General features: G+C 37.1%; 1 long non-coding RNA gene across 1 annotated transcript in view; it reads right to left on the bottom strand.

The window, feature by feature from the left end:
* LOC139596135 (uncharacterized) overlaps positions 1–20,028 on the bottom strand; it is a 77,423-nt gene that overhangs the window by 45,820 nt on the left and 11,575 nt on the right. The gene's annotated exons all lie outside the window — the stretch shown is intronic.

Consider the following 20,028-nt stretch of genomic DNA (forward strand, 5'->3'; position numbering starts at 1 on the left):
GTGTAAAGTGTTTAAGTTGTTGAGGTTTAATCATTATAAACAGTTATGATAAAAATAGATCTTTGGGTAAACAAAGACCTTACAGTCAAGCTTTTAATAAATACTAGTATAACTAGAAAATTGGATTTTAAGAGGAATAGACATAAGGAAAAACTGCAGATATGGGGTCACAAGATGAGAGGAAATTGTTGCATAGAATAGAGCTTTATCAGCACACATTAACTGAGAAGGGACTTTGTAAAATATTGGAAACCAGGATTATTTTATGCAAAAAACCTCCTCGCTATTAACTTTAGTACTTTCCCCTTGGATTTATCTATTCATTTATCATCTTTAATACTACTGAGCTGGAGGTTTTACAAAACTATGGTAGATCAGAAATCACTGCAAATGAAAGTGCACATGTGTGTATAACACACCAGCACCCGTGGAAAACAGATTGAGTGACTTCAGAAAATTTGATATGAAACACAAAGAGCTGCAACACTCAGAGGAGTTACAGCCACGATTTGAGCAAACAAGATGCACATTAATTAAATGGTTGTATCCAACTGCAGCACTCTTTCCCAACCTACACCCCACAAGGAACAAGAAGGGACTCTTGGGACTCTTCCTTTGTGGAAAGTCATTCTTAACACTTACACTTCATGTTTATGCTTTAACCATGACACTTCTTTCATACGAGGGAACCTTTACGCCACCACAATTTAAATGTGCCTCTGACTGGAACTGCACCCAGCTCTCTGAACTGTGGATCAGACTGTGCTTTCCACTAACAGAAAAAATGTTGCATAAGCCAAACACCTTCCCACCACCTCTCCTCATTACAGTTTTGAGCCTAATAGAGTACAACCTCTTAGTTAATATCCCTACTTTTTAAAGTCTAATCCGAATCTTTGCTACTATAATTCTAATCCCACTTGGTCTATTTTATGTGATGACGAAGAAGGGATTATAGTATTCCCTTTTGCAAGAAAGTTGACTATGTAGGCACAATCATCACACAGGGTCTTTCCATCACACAGGTTCTGTGAGTAGTACAGTTGGGCTCTAATCTAGACAGTTAATAATTTGTGCAATTCACCATACGCAGCCAAAATCTCTCTTCTAATAATTCTGGTCTTGTGTATGCTAAGCAAAACATAACATGATTTAATAGAGGGAAGTCACAAAGATATCCCCTAAAACAGTTTTCACATTTGAATACAACTTTGACAAAGCTAAAAATAAATAGATTGATTCAGCTGCATACTGTATTCACTTGAATGATGTCTTAAATTTTCAGATGTCCTGGAACAACAGACTGGTTTTCTGAATCAACAGAATCATCACAAAGCATACAACCTTTTCCAAATAGTACATTTTTCAAAAAAAACCCCAAGTAATAAAAATAGTTTTGTTTTCTCTGAGGAGAAAACATGTTATGATCTGGAAAGGCAGTTGTAGTTATGGCAGACATAATTGCATAATGCACTTCACAGAAGCTTCTTCTATTACATCTTATTGTATTTTTCCCTTCAATTATTAAATTCAGAGGCTTAACCTCAAAAGAAAATGCACTTGTCTTTACATAGACTTGAATTGTTACTGCCATTTAAAACTAATCAATGTTTTCTTTAGTACAATAATAGCTTATTTGCAAAGCACCTCTTTAAGAGATATTTACACGGTGTTCTGGAAGTAAACATGTTTCATGCTCTAAGAAAAAACCCCAACAAAGACAAAGAGGGCTTCATTCTCATCTCAAAGTTCAGGAAAAATAAAGTGACTTAAAAAGCAGAAAAAATTGTGCACAAAGGGAGTTGCTACTAAATTATACCCCTCCATTAATAAATAACACAAGGAAAAACTATGCATTGTACCCAACCCTATATCCCTAGAGAAGTCCAAGAAATTAATGTTCAAAGGCACAACATATAAATATATGCTTTCATTAATGTTAACAGGAAAGCAAACAGTTAAAATCTTACTCTTAACCCGTGTTTAAATATGCATTTCTTAGAAATAATATACCAACTCCTGACTAGGACCTTCAACTGCATAAAACTCAGAGGACACCAAGGCCTCACTGGGGGTGGAAAGCCCAAACTACTCCAGTAAAGTCAGAAATGCTCTCAGAGTGCAGGAATGATCACACCACTTTCCTCTAGGAACATAGGGGAGATTTTAAAATTAGTCTCCATAGACTTCTCCAGAAAGAGGTCAGAGAAACCAAGTTAGGTAATGTGAGTACCCCTAATGTCTCAAGATCTGCAGTTATTTAACAAAGAGAAGTTTGAAGGAAGGAAATTTCGCACAAAACTCACAAGCATGTTTTTTTTTTAATTTCCAAATGTAAACATCTACTGCTTTAATAAACAGATCACCCCCAGTTCAAGCTATGCCTGTATTTGAAGACATCAAACCCATTGATTCCAGTAGAGTAGCAAGACTATTATTGCAATGAAACTTATAAAACCAAAGCTAAGAAGTGACCAAGCTTTGCCAAAAGAAAGAAGCAGAATTAGAACTGAAAGCATTGGACAAAGGGACTGCCACAAAGTAATGCAATGACCTATGCCAAAGCAGCCATGTTACATATAATATAAATTTCCTACACAAATTTTAAATTATATTTTTCAGTACATTTTTATCTGTGAAATTGGAATCTATTAATTTTATCATCTGTAATGCACAGCCAATATTTTGCATTTGCAATCTTGAAAATTTAATGGGGCAGGGCAGAATAATTTTGTATTTTATCAGTTTATTGTATCTAACTGCTAATGGTATGTGGTAACTATCACAAATTGCAAGTACTCTTACATTACAGAAAGTTAATTCCCTGATTTCCTTTTATTAATCAAGATTATCTTTCCAGCTGCTCTTTAATTAAATATTTTGTTAAGGATCATTAAGAAATTATATAAACTCCTCATAGTTCTCACTGCTAATCATAAGCATTTCATTCAATCATGCTATAAATCTGAAATTTGCCTTCCAGTTTTACTAAAAAGCCTTTTTGAAGAGGTATTGGAAAAAAAATTAAAAACAAATCATCCAACAAAACCTCCTTCATTTCCAAAAGAGAATTTCCAAATTAAATTTATATAAAATAATCAAGAATTTGCTTTGAAGGGTAAAATAGTGTGATTGAAAAATTAATAGTAAGATTTTTCCATTCCTCTTCACTTGAGTTAAAATAAAGGCAGCTCAAATTATAGATTATTTCCTCTCTTAAAAAAAGGTAGAAGGTGGTGAGACAGTGTTGGGTAGATGCACAGTAGTAATGGATTATGGAGATTTTTGTCTCCTGGGTCACTGTTATGAATCTGATCCAAGACAGCAATGACGAAATGTCAGTGCCATTTTATGGCTTTTAGCATGAAATCCTGACCCTGTGAGGTCAATGGCAAAACATCAGTAGTGCCAGGATTTTCACCTTTTGAATCTCTAAGATGCAAGAAGAATTAAGGTCTGACTCAGCATCCATTGACTTTAATGGGAGTTACACTAAGTTCAAGGTGCAGGTTTTTATAAGTCCTGAGGTGCTGCTTTGCTCATGCTTTAATAAGAGCTGGATCCTTCAGATGACTCAAAGAGTTCAAACTGCAGCATTAAAGCTATAAACTTTTATCTTTAAAGTTAAGTGTTCTAATGGCTCTCATCCCCTGCTGCACTGTCGGGATCACTCTGCTCCATGAGGCTGAGTGCTGGACAAGGGCTTCTCTCACCACACGCTCCCTTCTCCTGCTTCTGTCTCTGAAAGCAAAATCCTTGTCCCAGGTGACACAAGGTCCAAAACCTCTGGGATCACCATGTCTGTGGCCCTCAAGGAATCTGGCACAGACTGTGGCTTCTGCTCTGCATCATGTCTGGTCAACTTACAGACAATTCCCATAATACCACTCCTGCAAAATGTGAGATCTGGGGACTAGAGGATTAGTAAACTTTGGGTCACAATGACTAAATTAACAAAGCAGCAGAAACCATCAAACACGCTTTTTGGAGTGATTAACTCAAAGAAAACCCTTATCAATTTCCTGAAAACAGGCAGAGATGGCTTGTTATTTTATTTTATTTCATTTGCTTTGATAGTGGGTTCTTTGTAGAAAGGACATTTCCAGCCATTTTAAGTCTTGCCACTTTGCAGGTTTGAAGATCTTTTATCCTGAAAAGGAAATAAGAATAGAATCCAACTGAGCTGTCAAATTTTAAATGTTTATCCAAAATGAAAACAAATTGCTAAAATGAAATTATTTGATCATGCCCTCCAAAAATACTAAGGTACACAAATATAAAAATTATGTCTTGCTGTAACATATGCTTTCCAGACATATTTCACTTGCAGCTCAGGCGTGTGCTCCTTAAAGTATTTAGCTATGCTGAAAACCACCCAGGAATTAAACTGGATGAAAGCATGCTGAAGAAGTTGTTGGAGGTTTAATTACCTTTTCTTTTTTTTCTCTTTAGTGGGAGTTCTGAATTCTGGAGGAGTAAAACTCCAGTCTCTACTGTATTGAAATGATATTTTTTTAGCACTCCAATCATTGTCTCTACTTGACTAAGACATTTCTGTGCTAAAGCAGGTGCATTTACTTTTCAAGTATTATTTTACTAATCAATTGAAAAATTACCTCCATGAATGACAGAAGTGCAGACCTTTGGAGTATTTCATTAAAAGGAGCAAACATTAATTACAAATCCAGCCCAACCTTTGCAGACATAAATTATGGGACAGATCTATTTTCTCCATGCTTAATTGCAAGCAGTGACTAGCTCTTTAAATTATTATCTCCAAGGCATGAATGAAATTAGAATGGATTTGGTGATATTCTCAAGCTTATTTGTATCTAAATAACTTGGCCATATACTGTCTGGAGATACAAGGAAAATTAGGTGAAGCACCTTTGAGCCTTTCAACAGTGCTAGCTTACTGTGAAAAAAAATTGGGAATTGCAAAATGGAATTAGAACCTTAAAGTCTTTGCAGACTGGGAGGCCTAGATGCAGGCTTAACAATGGGAGAGTTGATAATGGCCAAGTATTTTTCTTCTAACCTAAATTCTGAAAATTTTAGATGCTTGTAATTTTCTGAAGCATTCACATTTCAGGCAGAATATTCCAGGCAACATCTTTTCTGAAAGGTAATATTTACATTTCAAGAAAAATAACTACATTTCTAGAGAAGTAAAGCCCCCTTCCTACAGAATTAAGAAGGCTGAAAATTCTGATTTTAATAGGCACAGAGCTGACATATTTGTGATCATACCAAAATCTGCCAGGAAAATAGATGAATTGATTTGTCCACTGAAACATAAACAGAAGGTACAGTTTGCTATCATGAAGAGTGAGAAATAGATAGAGAATACAAGGATTCTTTTTAATACAATAATGAAGACAGAGATGTATTTTTTTTTTAAAAAGTATATGATGATTTAGATATTGCATTGGAAATAGGAAGCCCTCTATAAGAACACTGTTTTTTATATAGTACAGTGGGTGTGAACAAAGGAGTCTCACAAGACTCTGTGGGTATTGCCTGACCCTTGTTTTTACCACCCATCTGCCACAAAAGTTAATAATTTGGCATTGCATACTTTAAAAAAAAATAGATAATTACTTGCTTGGAGTTCAATTTACTTGTGTCATGATACAGTAAATACCAGGCTGAATTCTCACAGTGTTAATCATTAACCTGGGAGAGGACATTTGATTAAAATGCATTCCTTCAACTTTGACGTTTCATGAACACACAGGTAGGCATTTCAACAGCAATTTCAAGTATGCTGAAGATGCAAATAAGTTCAAGTCCCCCCAAAAGCCAAACTCTTTGCACCTTTTAACTTTTGGTATATAGTTACCCTCCATCTGTGCTGAAGAAACAGCCTCTGACAGGAAAATAACAGCAGCTCTGCAGAGCTGGATGGTTTGAGGTACAGAGAAAGCCCAGTTCAGATTCAGAGGGATTAATTGTGCAAGACACCATGCAAAGACCAGGGCAGGGTACCTATAAAAGGAACATTCCTCTGATGGTACTGATTTTTTTTGAAATTTTCTACTTTGACAGACCTCTCAGGCCCATGGCAAAATGTCTCTGTAAAAAAAAGAAGACTGAAGACTCTGTCAAAAAACTAGAGTATTTGTTGAAAACAAAAAATCTGCTGAAAAAATTGAGATTGGTTCCAAAAATTTGGAAATACCTGGTCCAGCAGAGAGAAGACTCCATGGGGTTCTTAATTTTAAGTGTCTTGCTTAGGAGAGGGAAGAGTGAAAAAACCCATTTCCTAGAATTTTGGAAGTATTTATGTTCCCTTTCTTCTCCTTGGTATTTCATCTTAATTTAAAAGTGAGGAGTTAAAGATTGATCTGGAGCTTGGGAAAAGCATTCAAGCAGAGGACCACAGGGGACAGAGTGAACCCTTTACCCACATTGCTTGAGAAAGGCACTGCTTTGCAATATATTCCTGGGAATAATAATATCATAGGTAACCTATTTGCTCTGGAATCTAGACCAGAGCACCACACTTCAACCACCTACACCTACAATGAAGGTAAATATATCATGAGGATCTCCCCACTTACACAGGCCTTAGTGGAATGTATGACTTTTCAGCAATCTGGGCAAATTGCACAGTTTTGATTGTATATCAGTCTATTCATTGATCATATCCTTTATATTTCTTTAGAAAGAAAAACACCACTAACAATTACTGGCTTTAACACCTTGCAGCTTATATATAGCTTCTCATATAAGGAAGAAACACCTTAAGCACAGTGTGAAAATAGCACCAATTCAATTTATAAAATGCAGATATGTTGGAACAGAGAAGGTAGGAAATTAGTTAAATGGGAGTTTTAAAAATTAAGATACTTTCTTCATCCAGGCTAATGGAAAACAAAGAGAGCTGGTAGAATTTGTGCTTTTAACCAACAGAAAAGTTTTTCCCTCAATACAGAATTGCGGACAGAACTTTGCTTCAAGTTGCAAAAATTATGAACGGAAATATTGAGGAATCATGATTTTTAACTAAATATTAACCACTGCTGTATTAATTCCTGTTTTACAGCCTAAATGCAGGCAGCTGCTTAGTCAGACATTGCTGTGCACCGAGACAACATGCATGAATTACAGCTGGGCCAGGGTGTGAGCAGGGACTGCCACGAGTCAGAGCCCAGGTCACAGAGCAGCCCCTCAGCCATGGCGGCTCCAGCCCTTCCAGCCAGGCCTGCAGCACCTCAGGGGGCTGGGCCTCGCTGCAGGGTGCCGGCCACAGCGTGTGACAGTGGGGACAGAGCAGGGCAGCTCAAGTGCAGCTCCTCCATCGGGCGTGTGACAGTGGGGACAGAGCAGAGCAGCTCAAGTGCAGCTCCTCCATCGGGCGTGTGACAGTGGGGACAAAGCAGGGCAGCTCAAGTGCAGCTCCTCCATCGGGAGTGCAGCATGGGCCTGCTTGACTGCAGAGCCAGAACAGGCCCAGACCCAGGAACAACCCAGACCCTGGTGCAGAGCAAGAACAGGCCCAGACCCAGGAACAGACCCAGAACCTGGTGCAGGGCCAGGAGCAGAGCCAGGAACAACCCAGAACCTGGTGCAGGGCCAGGAGCAGACCCAGACCCTGGTGCAGGGCCAGGAACAGACCCAGGTGCAGACCCAGACCCTGGTGCAAAGCCAGGAACAGACCCAGACCCTGGTACAGAGCCAGGCTTTCACCTGAGCTCACAGGGCAGCACCCCAGGGCACAGCTGTGCCTGGCTCCAGTGACTCCATCAGGTTCTTGTGCCTGGACATGGAGCACTGCTCCCTGTGACCCCCACAGGACTCAATGAGGCATCATCAGCCCAGCATGTCCATTTATTTTGTGTGCAGAAGGATAAACTGGTGTGGACCACCAAGCCCCTGGTGTGACCCATGCTGTGTGGGCTGGGAGCTGTACTGGGATTCCAGCACGTGGCTACCAGGAGTGCTGGTCAGCCCCACACAGACAGACCTACAGACACACCTACAGACACACAGAGCTCATGGGGCTGGCCATGGGTACCACACTGGGGGCCACAAAATACAACAGTTCTAACAGCAAGTTATCTGCATAGCTCTCACTCTGACTTTTTTCCTTTCTTTCTCCTTCTCTGTCCAGTAAACTCCACAACAACAACAAAGACTAACATCAATGCCAGCTCCATCCAAATGAATGGATATGGAACAGAGAGATGCATCTGTTTAGTGATTCTGAAATGAGCTGACTCCTGATGTGCCACCAATTCACCTTGCCTTATTACAATCTAGCTTATTTTGTGTTTTTTGGTTGAAATCTGACATGGGTAACAAACTATTTTTATTATGTCTATTTGAGCTACACCTACTATTTAAATACTCACATTACCTGCAAACTGTAAACAACCTTGTTGCACATTGTGTAATCACTCTGGATTGAACTCTCAAAGGATAGAGACAGAATGGTTTGAATAATAGTTCTTGTTCTGTCCTTCTCTGACACATGAATATGAATGATAACTCATTTTGGCCAAAAGAACTAATTCCAGGTGAATTTATGTCCTTAATGGGAGATCTGCCATGACAAACAAGTTTGGTACGTTCTAGTCAAAAGTGGAATATCTTAAATCAAAAGTTTCAGTAGGCTTCAGTGTTCCTCCTAACCCTTCTATTAAATCTTCATAACAATGTCATAAGCTAGGATTTGTTGTCTTCTACTTTATTAAAAAGAGGGCAACCTCTAGAACAAAATAATATTGAGAAATAAAATTTACCTTGGATTAGTTTCATGTAAACATAAAGAACCCAACTTCTCAGAACTCATGTGAAAAACATAATGTAGTTAATATTAAATACAAAGATTATGCAACCTGTTACTTTTACAGTTTGTGCTCCTGTGTCCTTGATTTTGTCCCCGTTTTGCTTATGATTAATGAGTGACTCACCCTCAGTACCCTCTCATTTATTTCATACCTCATTATGAATTTGAAATGGTCAATTTGTTATTCAAAAACAGCAAAACAAGCATGGAAGTTAAACAGTGTTCAAAAATGCAAATGACATTTTTATAAATAAAGTGCTATTCTATCACATTTTAATGGTTTACATATTTAACTGCTTTTGATATAATTTTGAAGAATGTACTTAACTTATTCCTATAGATTACCAGGTGGAGTTTGTCCATGTGATTTATTTGAACATCAGGAGTGTCAGTGCACTCTATACAGTCACTCACACACAAATCCTACAATGACACCTGGTATACTTTACAGTTTTCTATTTTGGCTTATCAAGATCCTATGCTATAATTCCCCCATGGATTCTCATTTGTTTTGTTTGGAATTATTTTACCAGGATATGATTCTTTATAAAGTTTTGTGGTTATACTGTCAGCATTAACGTAGGGACAAAATAAAGGCTAGAAAATAAACTTTTGTGTATAGTAAGTTCACAACTGTTAAAGTAAAACCCACTAACTTATTTATACGAAAAACAAAGTTTCATACCAACAGTTCACAGTATTACTTTTTTGTTGTTATATCCTTTTTCAGTTTTGATAATTACTTTCATCAACACAATTTGGTAGTTTCAAATGCTTTCTTGAGCAGAAAAAAAATTGGCTTGGGTGACATCAATGCTAAATATCATTCTGGGGAGCACTCAGAGGAATAAAGCAAAAAGTCCATCCTTTCTCTGTTTACTGGAGTAAATTCTAACACTGCACATACTTCAGTGTGGGATAACCCACTCCCTGCAGAAGCCTGTGCAGTTTTCTCTTTTCTCATCACTTTGGCAATGTTGTCCACACCAATGAGAGGTGCTTAAAGTTCTGCAACAAAGACTCCCCTGTGTAAAGGCATTGCCTTTAAAGCCCCAGTGGCAGCTGCATCCAGCTCCTCCTGCAGAGGATAATCTCTATGCCTTACCTTTTTCAGTTTCTGGCTCATGATGTGCCAGCAGCAGCACCTGCACCTCCTATTTCTGTTCTATTTTATTTGCAGCTGAGTTATGGCTGTGAGGTTAATTCAGGGTGGATAAACCGGCCTCATGCCGAGGCTGCATTCAGCAGAGAGAATCCAGAATGGATGCTAAAAACAGACAGAAATCAAACTCAACCAATTGCATATTCTTCACTCTGTACAACATGCATGGCTATTTGTGGTGCCAAGTTCAGTAGCTTAAATATTGTGTCATCATAAAAATAGTATAACTGAGCATGGTTATTAACTGCAGGCTAACCTCCAGCTTTGGCTTTGCTTAATACTGTAGATTTATCTTTTCCCCCTGTTCATTCAGAATGCTTTGTAGAGTGGTTTATTAAAGTATAACTAAACAGTGTCCTTTGTGTTCATATATGTTTGGAACAATTCCAAATCTGTGATCTTTTCTTTGAATTTTGTCAACACATTCACTACATGCCTTTATTCTCCCTTCAATTTCATTAAAAACTAAAAAGATCACTGTTTTATATAAATCCCACCACTTTAAGATTACTGAACACGCTGTCCTTCAAATTAACAAAATCAAATAACCCTCCCAATACCCTCTTATTTCTGTCAAGCTCTGTATTAGTTTTCAGTGTGCATAAAAAAGGTAACATCTTTACACATGGCAAATGTAAGAGGTAATAATAAAAGGTAAATTTGACATGAGTCATGAAGTATGTGCAAAAAAAAATAGTGAAACCCTCCCCCTGAAAACTTCACGAAGCTGTAATAAAAATGGAGTTTGTGATAGATATCATAGAAAGCAGAAAAAACTACACAAAGCAGGAAGAATTTATTACTACATTGTTTGATCATTATCCTCATATAGAATGATCAAAACCAAAATATGGTGTAGAGGAACTGAAGGAATGTACTGATGGGTTACCTCTAAGGATTTAATCTCTAGTAAGAGGCTTTCTGCAGAAGCAAGGGAAGCATTTGCTCTCCTTGCCTAACGAGAACAAAATTCTACTTTTCAAGGCAAATGCTTAGAGATAACTAAAACCAGTCTGATACTTAACAAGTGTTAAGTGTTCTATTTTAAAACATAATTTATAATTTTTTTATTCTAAAAATACTGAGACATCTCTCCAGGAACTATTCAGTCTTCATTCTGAATCAAAAAGTTCCATTACTGTGTTATGCACACCTTTCATTTACCTTGCAGATCACTATTTATTGACACTTACCAGGCACCCAGGGCAGCCCAAGTAAAATGTGCATCCTACAGGCTCAGAGAATAAGCATTGAAAATATCACTATCAAACTGCAAAGTACACAAAATGATAGAAGATCAGATTCTGCCTTAAAAAGCTCTGTGAGGCAAATTCATCAGCAGTGTGACTTCACGTCCATGCTCAGAACCCAAATGTGTAAATTACACCTTTGGCACTCTGAGCTAGCAAACACCTGCAGAACTGTGGGAGTTTAACCTACTCAGATGATTGGATTCTCTTTCACTGCTTTTTGAAGCCTGACTTACAACAGGTGAGGAGGCAGAGTAGAAAAAGGTGTTGGGGGAAGGCAAAGCCCTTGCTTGTTTAGGACATTTTATGGATGGGTCGGGGATGTAGGACGTGGATGTTGTGAGAGGTAATGAGGTAACTGGCAGCAAAGAACTCTGAGCTGGAGCAAATGTGAAGGTAAAAGAGAATCGAAATAGTGAACCATCTGCTTTCTAATGAAAACAGCTCCTCTTGTCAGCAACATCCAGAAAAAATGATTTCTTAGTTGGAGTGTATAAGCGAGGGAAGTAGCTTTTTTGCTATATGAGGTAATACACTCAAATGATGTATGACTTAGAAAATAGTGTGGGTTAATGATCTTCAGCTGGATCAGGGAGTAAAACAAAGTAATTTCATAATACAGAACATGATGGATTAAATCATGTTAATACTGGGTATATACATTAAAGAAAATGATCTTTCTGGCATACTAAATGGCAAAATAAAAAGCACTTTTAGTAAGCTATATGATTAATTAGTCTGCCCTTTTATTTATGTACCATGATAAAGGAAAATGTACTTCTTCTGGTTACCTCCCAGGCAATTATTCTAAAAGTTATATTGAATACACCAGCTTCATTGTATTGCATCAGTCCATCAGGGACTGCAAGTAGGTCCCTGTCTTTGTTTTAAGTCAGAGGTTTTCTTTTTTCTCTCCCTCTCCTGTCCTCATTTACTAGAGATTACTGGGGTTTTGTATGTTTTTTAACTCACACAATCATGAGACATATATTGCAATAATATAAACATTGATTTGTCTTAGCACTATTACTTACAGAGAGTGCAAAAAATTCCAGTGAGTGAAAAGTTATAGCTCACATGTAATTCAGGCAAATATTTAAATATAGGAATGCAAATGCTCCAGACTTCGTTCAGATTCTGAGCTGTTTCATTTCCTGCCTTCACAATTTAACTGTATCTTGCAAATTTCTACCACAGGTTCAATCACATGCAGAATCTTTTAGAAATGAGCTGGGAATGTATTTTCAAAAGAGATTTCAAAGTAAACTAAAATCTCAGATTTCAGAAATAATGTTACCTGCAGAGGGAGGAATATTATCTTTGAGAGCTATGTGTCTTCCAGTCTTATTGTACATACTTATTAGAAATTATGCCAATGATGAAAGACACAGAAGCTTCCTCTAGTACCAAAATTAGGTGGAAGGAAGAAAAGGTATTGTTAGAACAGAATTTACTTATTTCTTAAAACCTTATGAACACATAGAAACTGATAAAATGCAGGAGTTAAAGAAAAGTAAATTTCAATGATATTTTTAAAAGGAATATTAATTAAGCTGGGATAGCTGTTGTATTATATTAGGGATTCACATAGTCCTTCAAACTGGATTGCCTTAGATGTAATTAACAACACAGAAAATGTGAAAGACCAGACTTGGACATTTTCTAATGTTAAATTCAGAATTCAGGTGGGGAGTGTTTTCAACAGAGAGAAACATGTTTTTGTAAAGGGCCCAGCATTTACATGGACTTATTCTGTTACACTTCACCACAGACGTGCACAATAAAGAAAATCCTGATTCTCAAACCCTGTGCTAAAGGAAATGTCTTTTAAAAAAGGAACCACCTAAGAACAACTGCCTTTTTTTTTTTTTTGCTAGTGAGTAGTGCCATATGTTTGTCAACTACAGCAAGAATTTGGAATTTCTGCGTGATATTCTTGCAAAGTTCTAATTCTGGATTATCTCACACACCTGCTGATACAGTATTTGCTGTATTTGCTGACTAATCCTTTGTTTGCAATGCCACTAATGCTTTCTTCTGACTCTGGGGGTTTTGCTTTCTCTGCTGCAACATGAAATTTTTCTTTACTGGGAATTAATTAAATCACAGTAGTTATAAATCCAAATATTTTCAATATTTATTTCACCTGTGCCTTTTACATTTGTCTGCTCTCAAAAGACTTGCTCTACCATGCAGCTCGACAAAATCACTTCAGTATTTTAGTGGGCGTGAGTGCATGAGAGTGCTCTGTCCTTCTGTCCTCTGTTACAATCTCATCACCACTCAAGGTGTCCTGAGCAGTCTTCAGATCTCTGAGATTTCTGTTTAATGTAGAAAAAGGCACATGAATTTTCCTCTTGTCAAAAGTATCTCAATTTCATCCTTTTCTATGATCAACACTCCCAAAAATTACTCTGGTCTCCTTTTCCAAATGTTCCTTATGCTAAAGAGGATCATAAAGGCATTAACCAGGATGATTTTCCCATGCTGCACAGCTGTATCACACCTGTACCACTTTTTTAAGGGAGGAGAACTATGATAAATTTTTGCTTTATTTCACCAATTCATACCAATATAGCCTATAACTGTTAATACTAGATACTGCCTAGAAATTAAAATTGATTGTGAAGTTCATAAATAGAAAAAACACGGACACCTATTTACAACTAGTAAATAACTTTTAAAACAGATTTTTTAAGAGAGGTGAATTAGTTCCTAGTGAGACTGTTGTGAGAATATAAAAATGGGTGACATGTATCACAGAGAAAGTGTATGAGCACAGCTTCTTCAAAGTGTTGGTCTAAAATACCATTAAATTTTTGCTACATTTTAAAGTTTGTAGAATATAACACCATGTAGAAGTGTGACTTTAAAATTAGTCTTTGCAAGTGCCTGAGATGAAGGTGGGGGGTTTTAGCAAGCAGCAGGCTTTAAACCTAAAATTACATTAATTTATTTGCTGCAACAAAATTAGGTAGATTAGTTATTGTTCAAACTGATTTGTAACACAAAAGAACAGTTTTTATATTGCAAAAAAAGCCCCAAAACCAAAACCCTAGAAAATAAGAGAAGCGTTAGTGCTCTTGTACTCCAATACTGTTGGCAAGACTCAACTAGAAATGCCAGATATGTATAAAGAGTAATTTTGTCTCATTAAATGATAACACTAGTGGTTCCTCTTCATCTCCTTAATTCATTTCTTGTAGTTTTTCTTGTCACATCCACTTGTTTTATGGCTTACTAACTTGCAAGTTATGGTCATAATTTATGGTCAAAATTGAGTGGTAGCAAATCACAGAATATTTTCATTGATTACCCTAAATTGTCTAATCTCCTGTATGTTTTTAGGACTTGATTGGGTGGTATTTACTGATTGCCTTCATCTAATTTAAAAATCAATCAATAGCAACAATGAGAGGTGGTGGATAAATCGAGTCTAATGCAGCATAACTGCAGCAAATATCCATCAAAGGCTCATTCTCAATCAAATTTGTGGGAAGTTTTAATACATAAACCAAAATGTCTAAAAGCCTTACTTCTAGAGCACATCATTTTTAAATTGTGCTCTGCAATGTGACATCTTATTGCTCTTATGCTGTCTATTTAGGGCAGTTTTCCACTGCTAAAATGAACATATTTCACTACAATAAAACTGTAGCAAACAAGAAAAAACATGTCATCAGCTTTGGTTTAAAGGCACTTTCTTCCATCTTCCTCAATATCATCTGTATATAATAATGGGAATTAACATAACATCGGCTTTTCATATAAACTGTGTGCATTTTCTCTGAGATAAACATTCTAATAAGTGTCTTGATAGGAAATGTGCTTTCTGCATTGGGAAATCAATTCACTAAAGTTGTTCCTTACATTGTTCTTTTTTAAAAGCATCTTTAGTTCCAGAAGTTTTGGCTAGCAAATATGAAGGGAGCTATCTGGAAGGCAATATTCTAATTTCTTGACATTATGAGGGCAAGGCACCTCATGCAGTAAAGAACAGAGAGTAAATGCAAACCTTCCTTTTCCAAGTGATGGCAGTACAAACATAAAATGCTTTTATATAATTTGTCATAAGCAAACATGACATAAAACACATTAAATTTTTTAACTAGGCATGGATCTTCAGTTTACATGAACTCAAGGTAAATCTTACAGGCATGCAGATGTGAACAGTTACCTAAACTGAGGTCAGAAAGCTGCTGTCATTAACAGCTGGATGAGGAGCTAGGTCTACAGCCTTGAAAAATAAGTCAAAACTTGCCTCTGTTCCCAAAAGACTTAATCCATACCCAGAAACAGGTATTCAGTGTTACTATTCAGTGTTATACCTGTTACTTGCTCAGTAAATTCTATGTAGATTGCTGAGGATATTCAGCTTTTGTTTCTCAACAGCAGGGGACATGTGAAGCTACAGACTCGTTGTGCAATAGGAGGTTCTGTCCTGTGACTCCAGGTGTAATAAATAACCAGTGAAGGGGAGAAACTTGGAGGTTTGCAGGTTTTCTCATACTTTGATTTTGATTTTTATTTGAGTCAAGGGGGGCTTATTAATAGGTCAACATGTGGCAAAAACATCCAAAAGCTTTGAAAGGCTCTGAATTCACTGATAAAAACTCCTTTTTGGCATCTAAGGGAAGTACAAGTTATATGGCTACAATCCAGCACTGCTACAAACAAAACCACAGATATGTAATGGATTGGGAAAACACCACCACTCTGGAAAAGAATGATTCTGCTCTAATCAATTGTGAAATATCCTTTGTTACTAAACACTCTTGAAAAATCTCAGGCCCAAGCAGGAGATCACAGCACACATTACAAATATAAAAGACAACCACCAAAGAGAACCCTACCAGCAGCCCAGGGTTTATTAAAATTCTGACATTCTGAGATATCTTCTTGCCAAGGGCCCTCTTACAATGACATCTGTACACTTGTCATTACATTGTGGTTCACATTACTTACATAAACATGCCACAGGGAAACCATGACTGATATAATTTTTGTAAGATTGAAAGGTAGCCATTGTGATCATTAAAACAAACCTGAGAGAGCCTTCCTGATGATGGAACAGATTCAGTTACTTCTTCCCTCTTTGTGGGTCATTAGTTAAAAGGGGGAAGGTGGGGGAGGAGGGAGAGAAGGCCATATACTGCAGGTGTTTTATCCTTTGTAAGGAGACTGCACTGAGACAAATGATTCTAGCTGGCATTTTGTACACACCGGAGATTGCTTATCGATCCAGATCAGAATATTCAGGCTGGCCCCGGGGAAAAGGCAGAGTATTTTCTGAGGGAGTTAATAACCTGGCAGCTGAGCTGTCTTGTCCAATTCACTGAACCTAGGGCTCTAATCAGGCCAGAGTTTTTATTTTGAGAAATCTTGCCATATGTGTCTGCTATCTGCCTTCCACTCTATTGGAACAGTGACAGTGATTGAAATGACAGCCTATAGATAGAGCCTAATCAAATTGTTTATTATCAGCCTAAATCAATATGTATAGATTGTAGAAACATCACTGTCATGCCTTGAAAAAGTCATACTATACTACATGCTGCAGGTGTAATTCTAAAATGTATTTTTCCATCCTAAATTACGTCTGAATTTAACAGAGTAAAAGAAATTAGAATGGTGTATGAGACAGTGAAAAATATGCAGGTTTAAACATTTCAATAACATTAAGGATTAATGTAAAATGCCATGTTGTTCATTGCTCAAATGAATTATCATGTTTTCAGTGAAGAACAGAGCTGTGGGAAAGGAAAAATAAAAATTGAAAAGTTGTTTTGCCTTTTGTATAGAAAGGGAAAAATCTCACAGTGATCTGTGTAAGCACATGCTGCAGCTTGAATGAAATTCCAGCACTCCTAAAAAGCCAGTTTTGAGGCATCCAGACTACAGAGATGAAAACACAGCAATGTGAATTCCTTTGGTACCACACAAATATTACTCCCAAGAGCCTACCAAAGAGCTTGGACCATGAAATCTAATTATTTGATAAGAAGCTGATTTCATAAAGCCCTCTCTTCTGCAGGCTGTTGGATACCCTTTTAGCACAGAAAAGATATCCGTGCATCATATGGAAAGAACAAAAAAGTGTTTAATGGTGTGTCATAAACCAGATTCTACAGGCCTAACTATCATCTCAAACAGAATCATCCAAACACAAAACATGAGAGGAAGAAGAAATATTCCTGAGGGTGTGGCACTGGATGGAAATGTCTCACATTTGGGAGAGGACCAGTAATCTGTCTGGCCAGTGAAGCTCATGTGAGTGTACAAATCTGAAATTCTGCTCCAGTGGAATTAACTGAAATGGATAATCCTGGGAGGGCCTATGGCCCAGCAAGAGTCAGCTGTGTAGTTCACAACTTTTGAAGATGCTCTACTGGTGGAATTTGTACTACCTAACATGTCCTGGGGAATAATTTATTGCCTTGCTCCTCAAAAACGAAATTTCAAAACTATTTTAAAGTACTCTAGCAAAGCAAAGAGGCTGTAGCCTTAGAGCAAATGATATGTTTTGCCCTGAAGAATGGTGTGAAATAACCTTCTGGTTAATTAATCTTTGCAGTGCAAAGAGTAATTCAAGCTCTTGTTTGAGTATCATTTACATTGTGTGATTATTGGGTTGAGTCAAACATATACCAGCCTTTAGCATTACAGCATACATGTTAATAAAAATAATATTGCGTTGTAGGTTGTACTCATTTAAAGAGGTATTTTTTTCCTTGGATAAACGTACTTTTCTTACTGTGAGCATGTAAAGCTCTCCAAACAGCAATTATCTTTGGCTGAATGAATCTAGGAATTTTCCTATTACCTTCAAAATTAGAATTTCATGATTGCCATTTTAAAAAATAAAGGTACTTATTCAGCAGAAAATGTTAGTGTGTAAGTCTAAGTACATGCTTAAGTCCCTCCTGAGTCAGGAAAGAGGTTAAGCAGATGCATATCCTTAAGTTTTAAATTACTTCAGTGGGACTTTGTCTTGTCTTAAACTTTGAATGTACTTGAAGTGTACTAATGGCTGAGCATAGTATATGAATACAGGTGGTTCAGTTTGGCCCACAGCTGGCACAAAACCAAAATTTAACATTACTTTTAAAGTGTTTTGACTAAAATCCAGCAAAGTACTTATGTCTACACACAGTGCTGATTTAACTATCTCAGTTTATAGTTACACTGGTGCAATTTCCTAGCATGGATACAGTTCTGCTGGTATTTGTCTTGGCATAATTTAGCAAGGCACTTTTACAGAACTGAATGTCTCTGAAAGTCAAGGAGGCTGGGGCAAACCTGTGAAGGAGAGCACCAAACCCGATTTAGCTGAAAACACAGCACTGAGGGGACATGAGAATGGGAGAAACTTGCCTCTTGAAAAGGTCATCTTCAAAACCTTCATGAATTACTGGTGCCACTTCCAGCACACTTCTGCCAGTGTGGCTGCTCATATGGGAGTTCATTTCCCAAAGAGGAGCTCCTTCCAGAAGCTGTGGGTGAAATGCCCAGATTATACCTTGTACATTGCAAGATCCACTGAGCTGGGTATGCTCTAAGTGATGGCTGCAAACAAGGAAACCTGCTTTAGGTTCTGTATGGCATGCAGTGAATTCCCTGTTAGTCTTCTGATTCTGCTGAGATAGATTATATTTTTATCATTATTTTGCTTTATAAGGTTAAAACTTATTGCAGCCAAATGACTCAAGAGAGAAAAAAACTACAATTTTTTTTCTTTTCCAAAGGATCTTCAAGGAAGAATTTGACCAGAGAGAAGGGTGATAAAAATGAAGAAATAATGACCTTATAATGTATTATTTACAATGCAGAATAGTGATCTACACTGTCACCATTATCCAGCTTTCCAGTACTTGGGTTCTCAGTTTTGGATATCATCTATTAATGGGAAATATACCTAATAACTTAAGTTTTACCTTGGGAAAGGACTGTTTCTAGGATCCTCCTATGAAACTAGTGAAATTCTTATTTATATCCCACTTAGTGCTTTAGATAGGCCATTTCTCTAGATCCATTCATTTTCTTTTGGGTTATTTCTGTTATGGGCTGATTTGCTTTGTCTTTCCACTAAATGGGATGTAAAACTAAGTGCTACTGATACAATTTCCTTGGGTTTATTTGTTGCTTTTTTCCACCTTGCTTTTTTAGACAGCAGATGTATTAGGAGAAGATGCACAGCATACTAAATTCTTATCTCATTTGAAGAACATAGTGCTTCCAAATTAAATAGTTCAAGATGAAAGAATGACAGTATTAAAGTCACAAGAGCAAACCTTAACCTGTCCCTTTCCTCACAAACATTCCAACTGTCAGAATTTTGGCATCTTTTATTAAATGCATCATCATCTATCAGCATATGGACATATTGAATGAATGAACATTAGCCCCTAAACACTTATTCTCTGATTGTATTTGGAAGTATAAATAAAAATTTCAAAATAGTCCCTTTAGTAATTTCAGTCATCACTATTACACCTTAATTTATTCCTCTAATTTTATCTACAATATAATAGTGACAAAATTAAGAATAGAAGTTTAGCCTCCAGCAATCCACTTTCAGTTTTCATGGATACCATAAAGAATTTACCTGTTTCTCCTTTTCTCATATGAACCATACAGGCACTGACTCTAAGATTAAGCAGATTTCTCCACTACCAACAAATGAAGCCCTATTTGTTTCTTTTCGGTTGCATTCATGTTACTAAATCCAGTAGCATCACAGCACAGTCTGAATGGAACTCAGGCTCAGAAACTTTGCAACCTAAACATCAAAACTAAAAAACTACTATTCAAGTAGGATGGGA

This window comes from Agelaius tricolor, unplaced genomic scaffold (genome assembly GCF_023055355.1).
Source record: "Agelaius tricolor isolate 1412-34295 unplaced genomic scaffold, bAgeTri1.0.p SCAF_15, whole genome shotgun sequence".
NCBI lineage: Eukaryota > Metazoa > Chordata > Aves > Passeriformes > Icteridae > Agelaius > Agelaius tricolor.